This window comes from Lutra lutra, chromosome 7 (genome assembly GCF_902655055.1).
Source record: "Lutra lutra chromosome 7, mLutLut1.2, whole genome shotgun sequence".
Lineage (NCBI taxonomy): Eukaryota > Metazoa > Chordata > Mammalia > Carnivora > Mustelidae > Lutra > Lutra lutra.
Window position 1 is genome coordinate 66621171 of NC_062284.1, and position 22822 is coordinate 66643992.

Sequence of the window (22822 nt, forward strand, 5' to 3'; positions counted from 1 at the left end):
AAGGTTCAATTGGGCTAAATGTCTAAGAGGACTTCTTCACTCATAAGGCAGGTGCCTCATTGGGGATGGTGGGAACTACTGGGGGCTGGGTGGACATTGCTTTCTTTCTCCACTCCACCTCTCTACCTAGCCAGTTTGGGTTTTGTAATAGTGCCGTAATCTCAGGTTGGTTTGATTGTATATATGGCAATTAGCTTCTCCAAAAGCAAGTGTTACAGGAGATCCAGGTGGAGAGGCAAAAGTTCTTTTGACCTAACCTCAAAAGTTATATGATGACACTTGATTGCATTCTTTTGGCCCAGAAGTAAGTTACAAGTCCTGCTCAGCTTCAGAGAGAGGTAAGTAAACAAGGACATGAATACCAGGAGAAATGTTTTGTTGGAGGGTCCTTTTAATGGTCTGGCTAACACAGAATAAGAATTGGAAGCAATTCTTTAAAGATGTTTGATATCTGAGGAGTAGAAAGGCTGACAGAAAGTTTTCTTTCTTTCTTTTTTTTTTTTATTTTGAGATCTTGATGGGAAAGATGTACTCAAAGTTGAAAGCTTTAGACTGTAAGAGAAATGCCTCTTTCATTTTATCAGAAGAGAAGCAGGGGAGGATGGGTAAAGGCATAAATATGTAGATGACGAATGGGATGTGGAAGTGGACAGAGAAGTTTCAGGATGTTGAGAGAGTTCCCATGTATTGACTTCTAGTGTCTCTGGGTTTGAAGGAACAAGATTATCTGCTGAGAATGATAAGAAATATGGTAGGAGAGAGAGAACTTGAGGAGAGTGACTTTTTGAAAGATCCACAGTGGAGAACAGGAAGGAGAACTAATTATAGTAAACATATGCCAAAAGACCCCAACACTTGTCAGTATAAAATAATAGACTTTGCAGGGGTAGGAGTAAAATCCATGGGGGAGCAATTATTACCCACTGTCTGACACTTTTAGTGACATGTTCTGAGTCTTCTAGCCATAATGTCCTTAACGTGAACTAGATGTTATTTCTGAAGTCAAAGTAATGGGAGCTTGGAAAATATTATCACTGTTTCATAAGCACATTTCATTAAAAATCAATATCTTTAGATTTGGGAGGCCATAAGAGAAGGGTTAGTGGGTAAGAAAAATGTGAAAAGGAGTTCACACATCTCATCCAAACACATTGAGAGAATGTCTTGCCCTGTTGTTGTGGACCAATGCCCCTTCGTTGTATCCAGCATACTTGGAGTGGGAAAATAGGACCTGAGAAAAGCATTTTTTTTTTTTCTGACTCAGACTGCAGATTAATTGTATCTCATCACAAACTTGTAGTCACGGTTGGGCCATTTTGCTGTGATTGACTTCCTGGGTGTGGGTGAGAAGCAGATCACTTTCCTCTGTGTTAATTTCAGCTGTAAGTGTGGCCATTTTTGTCAATGATCATGGACTGAGTTTCTGTGATTAGTCATTTAACTGTATGGTACTTGCAAGCTAAATAGAGTGTTTACAATAAACCTCTTGCTTACGAGATGGAGACTACATCATAATTGCATCCTATGAAAATTACATAAATAAAAATTTGCATCTAGAAGGGCCCTTCATGAAAATTACGAAAAGATTGTAGCATTTTTTATTTGCATTGTATAGTAGCTTCATAATTGACAAACAAATTGTAAATACAGTCCATAATACTTTATATCCAACAATTATGCATCAAAATTGCATATATATTGCTTGGTTCATTATGAAAAGTAACAATGTTGGCCATCACATTAATTGTTTTTTCTTATCAGCTAGTGACAAAGTACCATAATGAACATAACCTTCCCGAATGTTTTCACTGATGGAATAAACAATAAGCTAGATCTTGGCACAGGACAGACCATAAAAAGATTTGCTTGCCCTTAGGCCTCTCTCTGAGAGCCACAGCGGTACCACTTGTCTCTGCTAAGTGTCCTTGATTCTAACTTGGTCTGGAATTTCAGAAGCATTCATTTCTCTTTGTCCCATGGTTAGGCAAAAGAAGATCTATATCCTCAATCCAAACAGGAAGTTACATGAGAAATTCTGAAAATGAGCATTTTAATTTAAGCTCTTAGATTTGGACAATTGCCTGGAAAGATTTTCATTTTTTAAATAATCAGAAGAAAATCTTCAAACATTAGGACATTTCCCTTTCTTTTAAAAAATTGAAGGAAACGATTTCAGGGTGAAGTGGCATCACAGTTAACTATGCCTGAGGAAATTTAAATTCATCAGTGCCTAGACAACATAATTCACCATCTACTGCTCAGCAAGAGGGACAGGTGCCATTAAGTCTTACAAACTTGGAAGGATAATATTTGTTTCTCTGTAGAGCTGAAATCATTAAAGAACTCATTTTGCCCAATCTTCCCAGATAGAAACACATCCATTGCTTTGAATGTAGAAATTTCCCTTCTTTTGCCCTGATCCCCAGCGCTTTTTTTCCCTCATTCCCTTCTTTTTTCCCCTTCTTTTGCTCTTTAAAGTCCAGTACTTCCTTTGAAAATACTTTCTCACTTCTGAAGTGGCCAAACCCAAAACGTTACTAACAACTAGGTTACTTAGTGTGTTTCTCAGGGACAACCCAGGTATATTGTAAATAGGTGTTAATTGCAATCATTACATCCTTGAGAGAATTTATAGAAAACATTCGTTCACTTATGCTTTGAACTGTGCTAAGCTTTACACTTTAGGATATGAACTTCCTGACACAAAGTGGGCATTTAATGTTTATTGAATAAGTAACGGTGCCTGCTTCCGAGAAGTGTCATCTAATGTGGGAGGCAGACTTGTACACAGAAAATTATAATACAACATGATGAGCATTCCAGAATAGGTAGGAATACCTACAATGAGAGCACAAGGAAGCAAGGAACCGTGCTTGGGGAAGTCGAAAAAGACCCTACAGATGTGCTGTATAGGTTAGATTTCAAGGAATGAGCGGGTGTTTATGAGTGAAAAATAAGGTTGGAAGAAGTATGTCTGAGGATGAGTGTGTGTGGAGAGGAGTCCTAACACAGGCATTCTAAACAAGGGGAACAACAGTGCAAAGGCACATAGGACCAAGCAATGTGGTCAGATCTGGAAATGGTTTACTGTAACTGGGATCCAGAAGGTGTCCAGGTGAGGAACTGACAGAGAACTGAGAAGAAAAATAGATGCCAGATATTAAAATGTGCCACCTTCATCGTAGAGTTTAAGCTTTGCCATGGGAATCAGATGGTGGTTGAGTAAGAGACAAATGTCACATTTAAAAAAAAAAGAAAAAGATAATTCTGCTAGTGAGTTGGGGGTAGATAGGTTGAAGAGAATCAGTGGGCAGAACAGAGGCAACTAGGAGGCCATTGCCCAGTCCAGGATAGCTGATAGGGCCTGAACCAGAACTTTGACAGAAGAATTCAGAGGAGGAGTCTGGTTTGGACAGTGTTTCCTGAGGAAGAGAGCATGGGCATTGTGACTGAACACATGTGGCAGCAAGTTATTTGGGTTGATATGTAAAAGGGAATCCTCTGAGGGTATAGTGAGGGAAGCATCAAAAGACAAGATCATAGGTATAGATCATAGATCATAGGTATAGTGAGGGAAGCATCAAAAGACAAGAGATCCTGGAAGGCCCCTTGGACATAGTCTTCATTCCAGCCCTGGACCAACTACCTCTAGACCACTGGTTCTGAAAGTGTAGTATCAGAAGCACCCAGAGTGCTTGGCAAGCCTCTAAGGGGAGAGTTTAAAAAAAAAAAAATTGCCTCTCTAACAAGTTCCCAGATGATACTGATGCTCCTTCCCTGGGGCTGCACTTTGAGAAGCACTGAGCATGATGATGTAATTATACATACCAGAGGAAAACAGAACTTATCTTGTTTAAGCCATTGTTCTTTTGGTGTCCTTACACATAGCTGAACTTTTCAAAATTGTCAGGAATAAAGAAGACTTGGAAGATACAGCTTGCCCTGATGGGGGTGGGAGGACGCCATTTCCCTTATAAAGACCTACTCTCCTCCTGGGCTTGATTCTGGACTGGCTTTGTGACCTGCCACCTGCAGTGTTGACTCCCTTCCAATTCTCTTAACTCATATTTCTTGAGTGTAGGTCAAAGATTCCTCCAAAGTTACCATTAGGGAGTGGGAGAATGGTGGGCCGGTTAACTATAGCTGGCATTCCAGGATGTGGATCTGATTTAGGGAAAATCATAGAATACTTTTTGAGAGAGTGATATGCAGAACACCAGGTTTGGAAAATGTTAAGGGGTCCCTATATGCAAAAAATACCTTCTGAGGTAAATAAATTTTTTGAATGATGGATGAAATAAAGATAACATTTTGCCTTATTTTAGAAGAACTCTGGGTGTGCCTTTGGGGCACTGTCAGTTAAGCATCAGACTCTTGGTTTCAGGCCAGGTTGTGATCTCAGGTTGTGATCTCAGGGTCATGAGATCAAGTCCCACGTTGGGCTCCATGCTCAGAGCAAGGTCTGCTTAAAACCCTCTCTCTTTCTCCCTCTGACTCTCCCCACTGCATACTCTTGTGCATGCACTCTCTCTCAAAATATATAAACAAATATTTTAAAAAGAGAGAACTCTGAATCTGTAATATTTTCACTAAGAATTTCTGAAAGGGGATTATACTGTGAAGCACCCACCACCTATACCACATCCCTTTGGTCTAAAACCAAGGAAATCCTTTATTTAGAAGCATATCAGGGCAGGAGTGTTGTATCAAATACACCTAGGGAAATGCTGTCCTTAAGTTCTTTGTAGGAGAACTCCCCAAAAAATAATTCATAGATTGCTGTTGGTCAGTGACTGAGTTATTTTGAATCTAGAGCAACATGGAAACATAAGGAAAATAAAGTATTTTACAAAGATTGTTTTTTAACAATTGAAGAGTGGTCTTTATTTTGAAATTATGTGCTTCCTATGCATTTAGTGTTAAAATTTTCCTTTTCAGTGAGATGATAGTGATAGGAGAGATGATCATCTTTCAAACAATTTTATATATGTTTTAAAAGTTGACATCTTTATACTAGTCCTTTTGTTTTAACTTAATTGTATCATTCTGTTAGTTTCTTATATATCATCTAGTCTGAATCTAACATTTATAGATAAAGGAAGTGACATACTGAGGCCAAAACAAAGAAAGTGATTATAATATGTTTATTATTATTTATGCAATCTATATGTACCAGAAAGGGTCACTCCACACTCAGGAACTTCATGGCAGGTCTATGGGCATGTCAGTGCCTTTCATAACATTAATTATAATAGGAAGCTGAAGGGTTTGTGTTGTCACAAGCAAAGCATGAAGTGTGTCATGAATTGATGGAAAATTAGAACCAGCAGCATGCCATGTGTCCCTTTCAGTATTTTGGTTCTAAGCAAATCCAAGATAGTACATGATTGATTATGATTAATTGTATTTACTTACATAGGTCTTTTTATGGATATTTCCATTTAAACTGAGAAGGGGTAAAAATTAAGCAGACACCTGGGAATTATCTAAGATCACAACTAAAATTTTCCATTAATATTTCACATCACCCCATTTATAAAATAATCGTAAAGCTAGTTAATCTCTCTACATAAAAGCTTCTTCACATGAAAAAAAAAATGAAAATATTGGGCAAATTTTTTTCTGAAGGGCTTCCAACTGTAAACTTCGAGGATTCTATGACTTATCTGGAGATAAACAATGAATAAGGTCCCCATTAATATTCAGCCTAATGAATTTTCTGAAACTGTAGACACCTGTATAACCAACAACTTCAAAATTCCCTCATCTATGCTGCCTTCTAGATATCCCCTCCCACCACCCAGGTAACCACTGTTTTGACTCTAACACTGTATATTATCTTTTGTTTTTATACTTTAAATAATCACATTTTATATCTTAGTTAAGTCAATCATTTTTTTATTGAAGTATAATTGACATATAATGCTATATTAGTTTCGGACGTACAACATATTGATTCAATAATTCTATACATTGTATAGATACCATGATAAATGTAGTCACCATTACCATACAATGTTATTAAAATATTATTGACTATATTCCCTATGCTGTACTTTTCATCTCCGTGACTTGTTTATTTTATAACTGGGAGTTTGTACTTCTTTATCTATTTCACCCATCCCTCACACTCTTCCTCTGTCAACCACCAGTTTGTTCACTGTATTTAAGAGTCTATTTGCATTTTGTGTGTGTTTATTTTGTTTTTTAGATTCCACATATAAGTGATATCATTTGATATTTGTCTTTCTATATCTGAATTACTTCACTTAGTGTAATACCCTCTAGGTTGTCACAAATGGCAAGATCTCATTCCTTTTTATGGCCAATATTCCATTGTATATCTATACCACATTTTCCTTATCCATTAATCTATCGATGGGCATTTGAGTTGCTTCCATATCTTGGCTATTGTAAATCATGATGCAATAAACATACAAGTGCATATCTTTTTAAAACAGTGTTATTGTTTTCTTTGGATATATGTCTGATGGCAGAATTACTGGGTCATGTGGTGTTTCAATTTTTAGTATTTTGAAGAACCTCATTTTCCATTGTAATTGCACCATTTCCCATCAACAGTGCACAAGTGTGCTCTTTCCTCCACATCCTCACCAACACTTGTTATTTCTTGTTTTTTGTTTTTTGTTTTTTGTTTTTTTGATACTAGCCATTCTGACTGGTGTGAGCTGATATCTCATTATGGTTTTGATTTGCATTTCCCTGATGTTTAGTGATGTTGAGCATCTTTTCATGTGTCTGTTGGCCATCTGAATGTTTTCTTTGGGCAAATTTCTAATCAGGTTGTCTGCCCATTTTTTAATTGCATAGCTTAGGGATTTTTTGGTGTTGAGTGGGGGAGGTGTATAAATTCTTTATGTATTTTGGATATTATTCCCTTATCAGATGTATCATTTGCAAATATCTTCTCCCATTTACTGAGTTGCCTTTTGTTTTGTTTATTGTTTCCTTGACTAGGCAAAAGCTTTTTATTTTGGTGTAATCCCAATAGTTTATTTTGCTTTTGTTTTCCTTAACCAAGGAGACTATCCATAAATATGTTGCTAAGGCCAATGTCCAAGAGCTACTGCCTGTGTTTTCTTATAGGAGTTTTATGGTTTCAGGTCTCACATTTAGGTCTTTGATCTATTTTAATCTATTTTTGTGTATGGTATAAGAAAATAGTCCCTTTTCATTCTTTTGCATGAGTTCTCCACTTTTTCCAACACCAGTTATTGAAAATGCTCTTTTCCCCATCACATATTTATGCCTCCTTTTTGTAATTTAATTGGTCATATGGTGTGGATTTATTTCTGGGCTTTCTATCTCATTCCATTATCTATATGTCTATATCCATGCCAGTACCATACTGTTTTGATTAATGTAGCTTTGTAGTATATCTTTAAATCTGGGCATTGTGATACATCCTTCTTTGTTTTTCTTTCTCAAGATTGCTTTGGCTATTAAAGGTCTTTTGTGGTTCCAAATACATTTTAGAATTAATTGTTCAAGTTCTGTGAAAAATGCCAGTCTTATTTTGATAGGGATCGTATTGAATCTGTAGATTGCTTTGGGTAGTATAGACATATTAACAGCACGATTCTTCCAATCCATGAGCACAGTATGTCCTTCTGTTTATTTATGTAGTTTTGAATTTATTTCATCCATATTTTATAGTTTTCAAAATACAGATCTTTTACCTCCTTGATTAAATTTATTTCTTGGTACTTTATTCTTTTTGGTGCATGAGATTGCTTTCTTGATTTATTTTTCTCCTACTGTATTATTAGTGTATAGAAATGTAACAAATTTCTATATGTTAATTTTGTATCCTGCAACTTTACTGAATTTATTTATCAATTCTAATAGTTTTTTGGTTGTGTCTTTAGGATTTTCTGTATATAGTATCATGTCATCTACAAGTAGTGATGATCACTTCTTCCTTTTGATGCTACAGATTTTGATCCTTCTTTTCTTTTTTTTTGTCTAATTGGTATAGCTAGGACTTCCAGTCCTATGTTGAATAAAAGTGGTGAGACTGGACATCCTTGTCTCATTCCTGATCTTAGAGGAAATGTTTTCAGTTTTCAATATTAGGTATAATGTATAATTATACATTAGGTATAATGTATAATTATACATTAGGTATAATGTATAATTATACCTAATTATATTAGGTATAATGAGAAATGTGGGTTTCTCATATATGGCTTTTATTATGTTAAACTGTGTTCCTTCTAAACCCATTTTGTTGTGAGTTTTTATCATGAATGGGTGTTGCATTTTGTCAAATAATCTATTGAAATGATCATATTGTTTTTTATCTTTCCTTGTGTTAATATACTTTAATCATATTGATTGATTTGCAAATATCAGACCATTCTTGCATCCCTGGAATAAATCTCACTTGATGGGTGAATTATTTTTATTATTGTATTGAATTCAGTTTGTTTATATTTTTTGAGGATTTTTGCTTCTCTGTTCTTCAGAAATATCAACCTGTAGTTTTCTTTTTTGTATAATGTCTTTCTCTAGTTTTGGTGTCAGGATAATGCTTGTAGAATGAATTTGGATGTTTTCTTTCCCTTTCTATATTTGGAATAGTTAGAGGGAATAGGTGTTAACTCTTCTTTAAATGTTCAGTAGAATTCACCTGTGAAGCCATCTGGTCCTAGATTTTGGTTTGTTGAGAATTTTTTGATTGCCAATTCATTGCTAGTAAAGGGTCTGTTCAAATTTCCTATTTCTTCCTGATTCAGTTTTGGAAGATTGCATGTGTCTAGACATATATCCATTTCTTCTAGTTTGTCCAGCTTGTTGGTACATAATTTTTCATAATTTGTTATGTATAATGTTTTGTATTTCTGTGGTGTCAGTTGTTATAGCTCCTCCTCCATTTCTGATTTTGAGTCCTCTCTCTCTTTTTTTTTTCCTTGAGAAGTCTAGCTAAAGTTTTCTCAGTTGGTTTATTTTTTTTTTTTTAAGAACCAGCTCATGGTTTCATTGATCTTTTCTGTTATTTTTGCAGTCTCTTTCATTTATTTCTTCTCTAAGTTTTATTATTTCTTTCCTTCTACTAGCTTTGGGCTTTGTTTGTTCTTTTTCTAGCTCCTTTAGGTGCAAAGTTAGGTTATTTATTTGAGATTTCTCTTGTTTCCTGAAGTAGGCCTGTATGCCTATGAACTTCCCTTTTAGAACTGCTTTTGCTACATCCTGAAGATTTTAGACCCTTGTGTTTTCATTTTCTTTTGTCTTTGTGTATTTTTTAAAATTCCCTCTTCAATTTCTTTGCTTAGTAGCATGTTGTTTGACTTCCATGTGTTTGTGTCTTTTCTAGTTTTTTCCTTGTAATTGATTTCAAGTTTCATACCATCATGTTCAAAAAAGATGTTTAATATGATTTCAGTCTTCTTAAATTTATTGAGACTTGTTTTGCAGCATAATATGTGGTGTATCCTGGAGAATGTTTCATGTGTACTTGAAAAGAATGTATATTTGGTTGTTTTAGGATAGAATGTTCTGTATCTATCTATTAGGGCCATCTGGTCTAATGTGGCTTTCAAAACCACTGTTTCCTTGTTGATCTAACCATTGATGTAAGTGAGGTGTTAAAATCCCCTACTATTGTATTACTGTCAATTCCCTTTCTATGTCTGGTAACATTTTCTTTGTGTATTTAGGTGCTCCTATGTTGGATGTGTAGATATTTACAATTATTATATCCTCTTGTTGGACTAATCTCTTTACATTATGTAATGCCCTTTTTGCCTCTCGTTACATGTTTTAAAGTCTACCCCATTTAAAAAAAAAAAAAAAAACTACCCTAGCTTTTTTTTTCTTCCATTTGCATGATGTATGTTTCATCCCTTCACTTTCAGTCTGTATGTAAGGAAGTCTCTTGTAGACAGCATATAGATGGGTCTTATTTTTGTTTTTGTTTTTTATCCATTCAGTCAGCTTGTCTTTTGATTGGAGCATTTATTCCATTTACATTTAAAGTAGTTATTGATAAGTATGTACTTACTACCATTTTTAAATTGTTGTCTGGTTGTTTTTGTAGTTCCTGTTCCTTTTTCTTCTCTTGTTCTCTTCGTTTATGGTTTGATGGCTTTCTTTAGTGTTATGCTTGGATTCCTTTCTCTTTATTTTTTGTGTATCTATTATAGGCTATAATAGATATAGGACCATTAGGATCCTTTATGACATCTTATGTATATAGCAATATATAGTAAGTTGATGGTCACAAGTTCAAACACATTCTAAAAGTACTAAATTTTTGCTCTTTAGGTATCAGTTTAATACACCTTATCCATCCAAGGCTTTGGCATTTGGTGCAGCCAATGATCACTTTTCATATCTTCCTAAGTCTGTATTTCTCAAAATGACCACCCAGTCATAGGTGCCTGGAAAGGTTATTGAAAATGAACATTCCTGGGCACTGACGCTTGAGTCTTTCAGATTAAGTTGAGCTGAACTGGAACTCAGGAATCTGCATTTTTAAGAAGCACCCCAAGGAATTTGCATGCCCACTTAAGTTTAAAAATCAGTTCCCCTAAGTATAAATTATTGTGCTGGGGGCATGGTACTTCCAGATTCCCAAACAATAAATGGTAGAAGAGGGTCAGAGATAAGATCAGAGTATAAGAGAATTAATATTATACAGATTCACTCACTTTGTTTTGGCCAGTGGCAAGTAGTTACCTGCTTCTCTTTCACCTCTTGTCTTTTCTGAAAGGTCAACAAACTTTCCACTTAAAGAATCCTCTTCTTAAAATTAGTTTCAAAGTCAATGTGGAAGGGTGATGGCAGTGGAGGGAAAGGGAAGTAATAGAGGTTGTGGATTTATAGGAAAAATAATTGCCTTTATTTTTTTCTCAAAATGTGTATGGAGTTTGGGGAAAATAAGGTGATTCTGATGTTTACTATATTAACTATCCAGATGAATTGGACTTTTTAGTGTAAGTACCTTTCCAGCTAAGAAGGAAAGCCAGTGTTCAATACAACTTAAAACACATTCTTTAGATTTTTAAATATATTTAAGAGTTTTGATATGCTTTCCGAATTTGCTTTTTCTATTTTCTTCCATTTTTAAATCTCATTGTATTCTGGAATGTTGATTTTCTTTTTCTTTTTAAAATCCAGTCCACTTTTGTATACAAAATACTGTTTCTGCCCTAAGGCTAAGAATGTTCTAGGTGAACTAATCAATCAATTTTTGCCCATTAAAAAGTAGCACTAAAATAAAAAGAATGCTAACCTTTAGATGGATTTGGTAGCAGTTTGTTAAATAGGTTTTGTTGTTGTTGTTTTGGGGGGGATTTTTTTTTTTTTTTTTAATAGCAAAACAGCAAGAAGAAAAGCAATCTTACACCTTAAAAGGAGGAAAAGTTCCCAGGTCCCAGGGACGTGTGTAACATTTGAGGAAAACTTTTTCAAATCTTGAAGTATTGATCAATCATAGCATCACTTGGTGGTGGTGGTGTTATTTTAAATTAAGTTTTTCTCGCCCAAGTTAGAAGGTATGCATATTTAAAATGTAAAATAAATGCTTCTGCAAAGGAAACTAGGAATATGGCATGCTGTTCAGCTTAACTGAACACCTAACTCAGCAACAGCTTTTGCACAGTGCTGTTCAAAATACCTTCCTTCAATTTTCAGACTCCTAGGCTTATAGAATTGATAGGGTAACTGATTTATTTTGTAGGATGTGAAGCTTCCAACTTGTTATTTCCAAGTTTGGGGTGTTATATGACTGAACCTGTTGATAATGTGTGCTCTTCCAGCCCAGCTGTTAAATTAGAGCAGTTCATGAAGAAAAATGAGATACGATGTTGCATTTCATGAAACAGGGTGTTTCGGCAAAAGAGAAAATTTTCTTCACTGTGGAGAGATAAAAAAAGACATAGTGGTTCAGAGATCTTCAAGATGTTGAAAGTTAAAGAAAATAATAAAGTTTTACAACTACAGTGCTTTGACAACCACAGTTTTTTTTTTTATTCCAGTCTATTGATGGATGCTTTTCCTTGGCCGAACATATTCCTAATTTAATAGTGGAATTAAACAGAGCAACTAGATTCAGGTTAGAACCCAACTTGGCTTAAACCATTCTATTCCTTCAAGCAAGAGAAAATGAAATGGGGATTTACTAAATTAATAGACATACCATAGCTAGTTCAATGCAGTATCATGGTGGCAAATGTGAGAAGTAATAGAAAATTAATCCATTTCTCTTTGCTTTTTTCAGATTTTGGCCACACAAGCCAACCTTCTCCAAGGTAAGCAACATTATACTCTTCTCTGATTTGTTGGAAAAACCCAGCATAATGTTATTGGCTTTGGGTATATTTTAATGGTATGGTGTTTCAAAGTTGTGAGTGTGACATTCAAATGGTGCCTAAAATTATTCTCTTGTTGGTGGTGTTAGTGATGAGAGCACCCTACAGATATGATCTGATGGCTAGACCAAGCAGTAGACCAGAAGGAGGGAGGCAGACAGAGAGAGGGAGAGAGAATGGGGGCACAGAGAGGGAGTCTCTCTCTCTCTCTCTCTTTTTGCTTGATTAGCTCTTTTATGAGACAGCAGACTCTTGGTTTCTGATATGCAGAGACAGAAGGTTTCTTTGTGAGCAGCAGCTGTGGCAAGGCTTGCACCTCTCCTAGAGCCTACTTTGGAGAAATTAAAAGCAGAGTGCCCCTCAGCATGGCCCCAGCTCTTCAACTCAGCCGAGGCCTTCCTGTCCAGGTCCAGCAGGACAGCAGTAGCCAAGTCGTTTAACTTTCTAGGAGTATCTGTCCAAAGTAGCAATTGAGGATGCATTAATCTTATTAGAGAACACAATAGGAATCCTTTTTTTTTTTTTTTATTTCATTAGGAAATCAGGATGCATTTGATGTGCACCATCTGGTTTGTGAATACAGGAATAAGTTTTTCAAAAGGGCACATTTCCAAGTTCTATGTTTCATATGCTTCAGAAGGAAAAACCCATAAGCAGCTCTATTTTTAATGAGAGCAATGCTAAAGTTAATAAGATTGGGGTGGATTTCCAGTATGTGCCATTTCTCCTAAACTACATGTGTTTGCAGTACGTTTGGCAGACTTGTCCTGTTTCGAGGCTGGGCTTCCAGTTGAAAAATTTTAAAGTTCTCCATGTGTTAATTGGAAAATAGGAGAGAGGCATTATTGTAGTAAGCAGCTGGCTCCTTAGGTATTAATTATAGCTCCATCTATCATAAAGACTAGTATTTTAAAATTACCTCCTGTTATTTATTACGTTAGTTTTAGGAACTGTAACTTTTGAAATCATACCAAAAAATCAAGTTAAACTTTACTAGTGGTATTGTATTTTTTTAAATGTCTTTTAAGATGCAGTCATTGTTTATAAATAGAAAGTAGTAACAAAACAGTGAGAAAATACAGTTTACTATTGGTACTCTATGCCATGTCCTTAATATATGCTTTTAATCCAAGTAAAAATATAGTTCTGGAATGTAGCCATTTCACTCTACATTTTAGCTCATACAGGAACATCTTTGGATCAGAAAAGCTGCTTTAGAGGACTAATTCCTTCAGCTTCCGACATAATTTTTGATATTCTATATAGTAACAAACATGATTTGTGAAGCAATGTGATGCTCTCCTTAACCTCTCAGTAATTGGAGGCATCTTCTGTATGTATTCCACAAGTCCGGCTCAGGCTGATGAAGGAAACATAATTACATTACAGGCAATCTCATCTAAGGTAATTACAATTGTTGCCATCAATCCAATTAAAGAGGATAACCAGCTCTACTGAGTCAGAGGCATAAAGCTTTCCAACTAAGTCCAGGCTTTGGGATACAGGCATGATTGAGGATTTTGAGAATTTTCATTTGCCAAAATACTGTTGCTTATTAAAATAGATAACAATGTTGAGAGCGAGGGGGTATGGGCAAAAATTGCATATCAGTAGTTTTTTTTTTTTTTCTCATCTGCTAATAACTTTATTATTTGTAAGCACAGAAATCAGAATAGATTCTCAACACCAAAGCTCCAGGCCACACAAAATATTTATGAAAAGATTAACACAGCATCACAATACTGTAATAGTTCACTGTATACTTCTGGCTTCTTATCCTAAATCGGCTCTCCATTCAGTTGTTCCTTTGGAGACCTTCTGTCTTTTCCACTTAGAGATACAGTACGCCATCTCCTGAACTCCATCTCTTTGTACTGTATAGAAGAAGCTGCCTTGAGTAACACCTCCCTGGAAGCTCTCACGGTTTTATCCGGGGTCAGTGTGCGTTGCTATGTCAAATATTGCTAAGAATTACAGAAGCATAATGGCAAATGGATATGATGCCCTTCTTAAAGACTTCACCTCCATCTGTGTGGTCCAGACCAGCATATAAACTTTAGATATAGGACCCAGTGACTAGGAAATGAGAATGATGTCACTCACTGTGACTATGATTTAGAAGGGGGCCAAGAGAGATTGTATATGTCTGCTTTGGATGATATACTACATGAAGATAGTGGTGTTTTCTTTGTTTATTCAGTTTGAAAAGATGTAGGAGATAAATTTCTTAGTCAGGGAGTGGGAGGGGAGAATTTACTATCTCAGATCAATGGTTCCCTTGGTCACCACTTGGCATTCTTTCAGTGTTTCACACCCTGGCTTTTCTATTTTATATGCAGAACCATCCACCTCCTTGATCATTTCCTTCTCATATATTTTCACGCTCTCCCATGGCCACCCGTGCTCCATGTCACTCTTGGATGCCACTTTTCTTTGTTGATGTTGAGAATTCCAACCTGCTTTAGAACTTACCTCCAGGGAACCAGTTCACCATGGAAGTGGAAGAGGGGCCAGAGAAAGGACTAGGTAGGAAAAGAGCTGGGCTCAGCTTTCTGTTTCTCTGCTAACCAGATCGGAGACACTGAACAAGCCACCAAAGCTAGCAGAGTCCCAGTTTCCTCATATGTTAACATCTGTTCTGCAGCCTTGTGGTAAAGAGTATCTCAAATGAAGTTATAAATGTGAGAAAAGTCCTTCATAACATATACATACAAATGTGAGGGATTATATATACATATGTCTAGTATTACTAAGCCCACTCCACTTTGGTCATTTCTTTCTGTTGATTCCTTCAGCCCCTGCAATTTAAACGGTACTTCTTAAAATGCCCTACTTCTATTCCTTGGTTTGTTGTTTCTACACTCCCTGTTTCCCATTGAGTGTTTAAGAGACCCGAAGACTGGCACCATGTTGCTTACTTCTTTTCTGTTTTTCTTAACATTTAATTTGTTCTCTGACTGCCTGCCCTAGGATGATATGTTGAGGTATTGTGCGGTGTTTGTTCTCCCCTTGGTTTTCCTCCCACCACTGCAAGTACATGGCCCAGCTTGGGTCTGAAGGAAACATGCTGCAGTATCAGAAAATAAGCATGTAAAGGGCCAGGGTAGGAACTAAAGGCCAGAAGCCCTCTCCATTGCTTTGACAATAACTAAAACCATGGTCAGATGCTGAAGGATGGAGAGGAGGAGGCTTCAGTAATAACCGAGGTTAGATTTCTCATCTGTCTTGTAACAGACATCAGGAACAAAATTAACTTAATTTTTTAAAAAAGATTTTATTTGTTTATTTGAGAGAGAGACAGTGGGAAAGAGAATGAGATCACAAGCAGTGAGGGAAGGGGAAAGGGAGAAACAGACTCCCCACTGAGGCAGGAACCCAATGAGGGACTCAATCCCAGGACCCTGGGATCATGACCTGAGCTGAAGACAGACATTTAACCAACTGAGCCACCCAGGTACCCCAAATTAATTTGATTTTTTTAAAGATTTTATTTATTTATTTGACAGAGAGAGATCACAGTAGACAGAGGCAAGCAGAGAGAGAGAGAGAGAGAGAGGGAAGCAGGCTCCCTGCTGAGCAGAGAGCCCGATGCGGGACTCGATCCCAGGATCCTGAGATCATGACCTGAGCCGAAGGCAGCGGCTTAACCCACTGAGCCACCCAGGCGTCCCAAATTATTTTGATTTTTAACCAATGAAGAAATGAGACATTTTGTGCACATATAAGTTTTTGCACTAAAGTTTTACATAAAAAATGATCAAGGTATAATTGTTATTACAGAATATAATTCCTAAAAAGATTCTAGAACCTGTTCAGTCACATAAAAATAAAGCCTTGAAAGAACAATAGAGCCTAGAAGATCTTGAGCTACTTAACTTCTTAGGAGTAGAGGGGATGGTATCCCCTCACCTACTGTATTCTGTTGGTTACACAGACCAACTCTGATGCAGTGCAGCAGGGAACTACACAAGGTCACCAATAACAAGAAACAGACTATACTGGAGGCTGACTTCATATCTACCTTGATTTTGCCCCCTTTATCTATAGGTATTTCAAGGAAAACTGGTGTCCCCATGATGGTGGTTTGAATATGATCAAGAATGCAATTTCTTGGTTAGATGATGATATGGTATCCATTTATTTTACTAACCTCTTCCTGGCCATTGAGTGTGTGAGCTATTGAAACAAAAGCCTACTGGTGATCCTCACTGGAATCCTCAAGGCCCAACCATGAGCCATGTGTCCAACTCAAGTTCTAAAGGTAGATTCTGACGAAGGGAATTTCGATCACTAAGCACAAACTGTGGGATGTGGACTCTGGTACTATTCTTGCTACTGCGTTGTAGTTTCCCCATCTCTAAAATCTAAGAGTCAAAGGAAATGATCTATGTTGTACCATCTGGTGATAACATGTATAAAATTCTAAGATTCAAAATTCTTTAAATCAAATGATAAGGATCACATCAGATGTTCTTGGTGGAGATGAGGTCAAGGGTCTTAGGATATATTTAGTTGACTTGGGGAGAGTAAAGCTTTATATTTCTTTTTTTTTAAAGTACATGAAAATCATCTATGTTTCCTTCACTCAGTACCACATCTTGGAATTGACTCTCAAGAGGGCATTTCCAGCATGCCATTTTGGACTTAACTGGTGTGGATAGATCACAGATCAACAAATTAACAAACAAACACAGATGGTCAAAAAGCAGCCTTATAAATTTCCTGCTCTTTCAATTTATAGTTCTAGAACCCAAGACCCAGAAAGGTTAAGATATTGTCCTAAGGTGACAAAGCAAGTTTGTGGCAGCAGATTGCAATAGGGCATGCCTGAATCCTTGTCCTCTTCTACACATAGACTATACCAAGCTGTTGGAGTATTTGTTCTCTATTTACTATAAGTAAATGTATGCTTATCTTTTATTTAAACAAACACACATGTCAAGGAGTAGAGAATTATTGGTTTCAATGGGACAGTGCCAATGTGTTTAAGAAAATATATTCATTAAACAAACAAACAAAAAAAGATACTTTCAGGGAATAGCACAGGCTCAATTACAATATAATTCCCTATTTTGTGAATCTTACAAGTGAGAAATCCTGTTCTTACACGAAGAAGCTTCTTTGGAGAACCATGCGGTATGGGTTTGTATGGGTCTATTTATCTTGACACATTTGGTATTGAAGAAGCACTGGGAGGGGTTCCCTGGCATTTCTCTCAGGCGAGAGTAGTTGGTGGTAGCTGAGTGGTGGTTCTACAGACAGGCAGGAGGCCTCGGGGGAAGATGTCAGGCTTGTGCTGGGCTTCTGCCAAACATTTCTCTGGTGACTTTGTTTTCCTGTCTCTTCTCTTTGTCCCTTTCTTATCTCTTTTTGGGGCTCTCTGTACTGTCTTTGATATAACTGAGGTCATAATTTGGCCTCAGAGAGTGTACTGTAGTACACTCTCCATTCTCAGGATTTTCCCAGGAAGAACCCATCCTTCTGAGGAGACTCAGGCGAGATGCTTTTACTCATGTAAAAGTCATAGGTGTTGGTGAGGAACAAGAAGCCTTTTACATGAGTAAAAGCATCTCTCCTGAGTCTCCTCAGAAGGATGGGTTCTTCCTGGGAAAATACTTAGTTCCACACCCACCCCCCAATCTACCCCTACTAGACTTCCACTGGACATTGTTTAAGTTCAACAAACATTCCTACAGTGGCTTCAGATTTAACCACACCCTCCACCCTCAGGAAAAACATTGGGTTCCATGTGAGTAAACGTTTTTTTATATATTCGCTGTTAGTGTGATAAAATTTTGCCACTATGTCTAAACCTTAGCAGCAGAGAGTAACAGGCTAAGGCCCAAGCTACACTCTCACTACAATGTGCATTTATAGTTTTCCCTCTTTTAAATAAATACTTTCTGTAATCTACTTCCTTCCTAGATATATTATCTTACTAGTTCATAGTACAGTAATTTATTCTTGGTACATTTTTCTTTCCAAACTCTTAATAGCAATACTGTGTGCTGAAATATTAAAGAAGAAATTTTCTCAGCATTTACTTATTTTTTTTTTTACTGCTGAAGAAAATAGTTAATAAACTATAGAAATGCCTGATATGATTGTTTCCAAGGTAGAATGCAGAATGCAAGAAAGCAGGACAGGGAAAGGAAATAGATACTCATATAGCTCACTTCAAAGTGGATTAAGTTATTTAAGGAATGACTTTATGTTATATGGCAGTTAAAAAGATTTTAAGACAGCTAGACGTGTTCAGAACATATGTCTTTATGTGGCACATGGCAAATGGCACACAGATGACTGAAGTTCAATCTTCATTCCTAATGTATGCGGTGCCTGAGTGAAAACCCCAACATAATGGAAGCAGCAGCAAGGGCACCTGTGCCAAAGTTACACACAATAGATTAGCCTACCACCCCCAACCTTCCTACACACACACACACACACACACACACACACACACACACACACACACAAAGAGGAGTCTAGAACTTTGCTTCATACTTTTGAAGATACAACGGCCTTTGCACTTTTCTACATTTCAGCTGCAAAATATCTGGCCTTTTTTTACTTCCTAAATATCTAACAGTAAAGAAATGACTCCATAATGTCAGTGATACATTTTTATGACCGAAAACCCATATATGTTAAAATGTTTTTTAATAAATTTTTAAAGATGTGGAAAAATAAGCTAAAACATTAAGTGAAAACCCAAAATACAGAACTGTATACACTATATAATGAACATGTGTGTGCATGTTTCTGTGTATGAAGTCCACAACATTTTTATCCTTAGGCTGTTATAATTACAAGGAATTTTTTAAGTATATTTTTCTGTGGGATCCCTATTTTCTATAACAAGCATATATTAACTAAATAAAAGAAAAACGGAGCATTGTATAGGAAAACAAATCTTGAAATAGAACAATGTTGATAAATAGTTAAGACCCTTAAGATTATTGCAAATGTTACTGTCCTAGAGTGCTAGAAAAAGCATTAGTTTTGGGGCACCTGGGTGGCTCAGTCCGATAAGAGGCTGCCTTCAGCTCGGGTCATGATCCCAGAATCCAGGAGATTGAGCCCTGTTCAGTGGAGATTCTGCTTCTCCTTTTCCCTCTGTGTGCTCTCGTGCTCTCTCTCTCAAATAAATAAACAAACCAATCAATCAATCAATCAACCAATCAATCTTTAGAGGAAAAAAAAGCATTATCTTCTAAGGGAGGGAAGTTCATCCCTTAGGAGTTACTAAGGTGAAAGTTGAGAATGCAATGAAATAGAATATTCTTGAGAGAATGGTATACTGACTACAGATTTTGTAGTAAAACACTATCCCTTATGCCAATCCTGTGGCTGTACCATTTTCCCTTTGCATGTTTGGATTTGTAATAGATTCCTTTAAAGAACTGAAAGTGAATTGAATTGTGATGACCAAACCTGAGTGCTCATTAAGGCTCACTAAGACAGAAGTTTCTACTAAGAAAATAAGCATTTTTGAGAATAAAATGCATGTACAGTACAACCATCAGTCCCTTGCCTACCTAAACAGAGGAAATTTAATATATTTATTCCTTTGGGGCAAAATTAACACAATGAATTTCTGCAGAGCTGAGTAATGCCTTTAAAAATTGGTATGCTGTAAACAGCTGTTGTCCAAAATGATTCTAGGAGGGCTAAGCTTGTGGATACCTTGTGTTCCTTTTCATGGATATTACTTCTTTTCTCTAGTTTTCTGTCTTTTGTATTTTTTTCTCACCATCTCCAGCAGCCTCAAGCCCTTCTCATTTGCCCCTTGCACTGTGCCTGGGTTTGGAATCTGTTGGTTAACGGTGTGTCCAAGAGCGAGGGCCTGAGGAGCTTTTGTGTGGGTGAAGACCTATGGGCTTGAACACTTCGACTTTTTGATATTGTTTTGACAAAACAAAGGCCTTTTTGCTTAGTTTTTACTTTTTTGTTTTATTCTAGATAATTGAGATTGACAACTAGTGGCTCTCTTTTTTTTTTTTTAAGATTTTATTTATTTATTTGACAGAGAGAGATCACAAGCAGGCAGAGAGGCAGGTAGAGAGAGAGAGGAGGAAGCAGGCTCCCTGCTGAGCAGAGAGCCTGATGCGGGGCTCAATCCCAGGACCCTGAGATCATGACCTGAGCCGAAGGCAGCGGCTTAACCCACTGAGCCACCCAGGCGCCCCAACTAGTGGTTCTCTTAAGTGAAGTAATATCAAACCATTATTCTCTTGCCAACTTGATACAAATCTGGAACTTTCACAACTTCTTTTCTAGATCTTGGAGTTATAAAAATCTCAACAATATTACATTTTAGAACGGATGTAAATGTGTTTACAAGGAACATAGAATAACGTTTCATGGCAGTAAATTTTGAGTGACCTGGAGCCTGAAACTACAGATTATTTCTTTTTCCATGATTTTTGGAAGAAAGAATGCTGCTGATTATTCTAAAATCTTAAGGAACTTTAAAAACGTAGATCTACATAGCAGAGCTGAATAGCTACCAGCATAGCACTGAGAAAGACCTCTCCCCCATGCACATATACTCCTGCAAAACAAGCAGATTTCATCTGAACTCATTCTGTCCTACCTTGTTGTGGAGGAAGGGGAGGTTTTGAACCTCATTTATTCATTCATTAGAAAATGTTTTAAGATCCTCATAATTTCTAGCACTGTTCTAATTAATATAATATAATATATATAATAATTATTATTAATATGTTATTAATTCATCACCAAACATTTGTGTTTCTGTACCTGTCAGGGACCCCTCAAGGTGTACGGTATACACAGCAGTGACCAAGACAGACAAGGTCCCTTCTCCCAAGAGCTTATACTTCTACTGAGGAAAAACAAGAGCAAAGAAATGCATTCATAATACAAAAATATTAGTAGTGCTCAGTTTAGGGTGAGATACTAAGATGGGTAACGCTTGGCCTTTGCCATCATGGTGCTTACAGAATGAATTGTAAATAAGAAAAATGCTTATACATGCAATATATCGGGACTGTTAGGAGTTCTTCGAGCTTTTTTTTTTTTTTCTTTTGAAGGTTAATGTTTGGGAATATTTGAATTTAGGACAATTAATATTAGGCAGCAGTTACTTTTCATTCCCAGTTTCGATTCCTCAAAAAATGTCAGCCTAGGTCATGGGTGGAGGACTGTAAGACCCCTTTAAGAAGCTTAAACAAGTGAAGATTGAATCAGGGGAGACACACATATACACAAAATATGGTGCTGCTTTGTAACACGGTGACCAAACATATCCCCAAGCCACTTCCCTGGGACCTCTCTGGATGACCAGGGAGCAGTGTGTCTTTGTTTGCAGGCACCTCCTTGCAGCAGACTTACGAGCTTTCACCTCCCTCTGGTCATGGCAGCTAATACATAATAATGCAGATGGCTCAAATGGGTCAGCTTGGCTATCGGGTGCCAAACGCCTTCTTTAAGTTCACAATTTTGATTTAATTCTTTCAGCTCTTATCTGTCTTTCTCTTCAGCCTCTGGATCTCCTCCAAGAGGGCAGAGCTTCCTAAGTTACTTTAGATCCTGCACCGGCCAGAAGACTAAATGTCCAGTCATAAGCCTCCCCCGCCCCCTTCCCCACTCCACGGCCTTCTACAGGTGTCTTCATAACTCCCCTGATCCTGCTGAGTATCTTTGTGCACGTATGAACTCCTTCATATGACTCCAGCTCCTTGATATTTCCCACCCTATAAGTGAGTGGGTCCAGGATCTAGGACAGTGCAGGACATGCAGTCATTGTAATGCAAGGCTTAGACGTCAGACGGTCCTGGGGCGCTGGGGTGGTTCAGTCCATTAAACATCTGACTCTTGGTTTTGGCTCAGGTCATGATCTCAAGGTTCTGGGATTGAGCCCCTGTGTCAGGCTCCTTGTGCACTCGCTCTCTCTCTCTCTCTCTCTCTCTATCAGTTAAATAAATAGATCTTAAAAAGAAAAAGAAGCAGTTAGACCACCCTGCTTTGGAAGTTAGACTCTGCCGGTTAGGGTCTGTGACCTTACCAATTTACTAAATCCTTGGAGCCTCAGCCTTCTCATGGGGGATTAATGACAGTAACTGCCTTATGGATTCAATTGGATGATTAAATGAGATAATATTGCCACCATTTGCCAATATTTGGCTATCGTTTTTATTAATATTTACTCAGTAGCTACATTCAATAGATGCATTTTTTAATGCTCTGGTATATATCAACCACAATCTATTAAAGAATAAACCCACAGTGGCTGGAACTCAGGGTGAATCCCCAGAGCACACTAGGAAAGTTTCCTTCAATCCAATACATACCAGCTTTCATGACTTTATCGTGACAGCTTCCTCGTAGTTAGAATAATTAAAATTAAGACTTCATTTATATATGTACCACCTTGGATGTTTAAAGAAAAAAAGTGTCTGCTTATGCATTTATTTTTCAAAAATGAGGAAGTCTTAAAAATTTTCCCCCACCTATTCCCA

General features: G+C 37.1%; 1 protein-coding gene across 16 annotated transcripts in view; it reads left to right on the top strand.

Moving 5' to 3' along the window:
- Nucleotides 1-22822, top strand: part of SEMA6D (semaphorin 6D) — a 597430-nt gene that overhangs the window by 411415 nt on the left and 163193 nt on the right. For all 16 annotated transcript variants that reach the window (XM_047735954.1, XM_047735950.1, XM_047735963.1 and 13 more), the window contains one exon: nucleotides 12245-12275. The gene's annotated coding sequence lies outside the window, so the exon portion shown is untranslated. The remainder of the gene's footprint in view (nucleotides 1-12244; nucleotides 12276-22822) is intronic.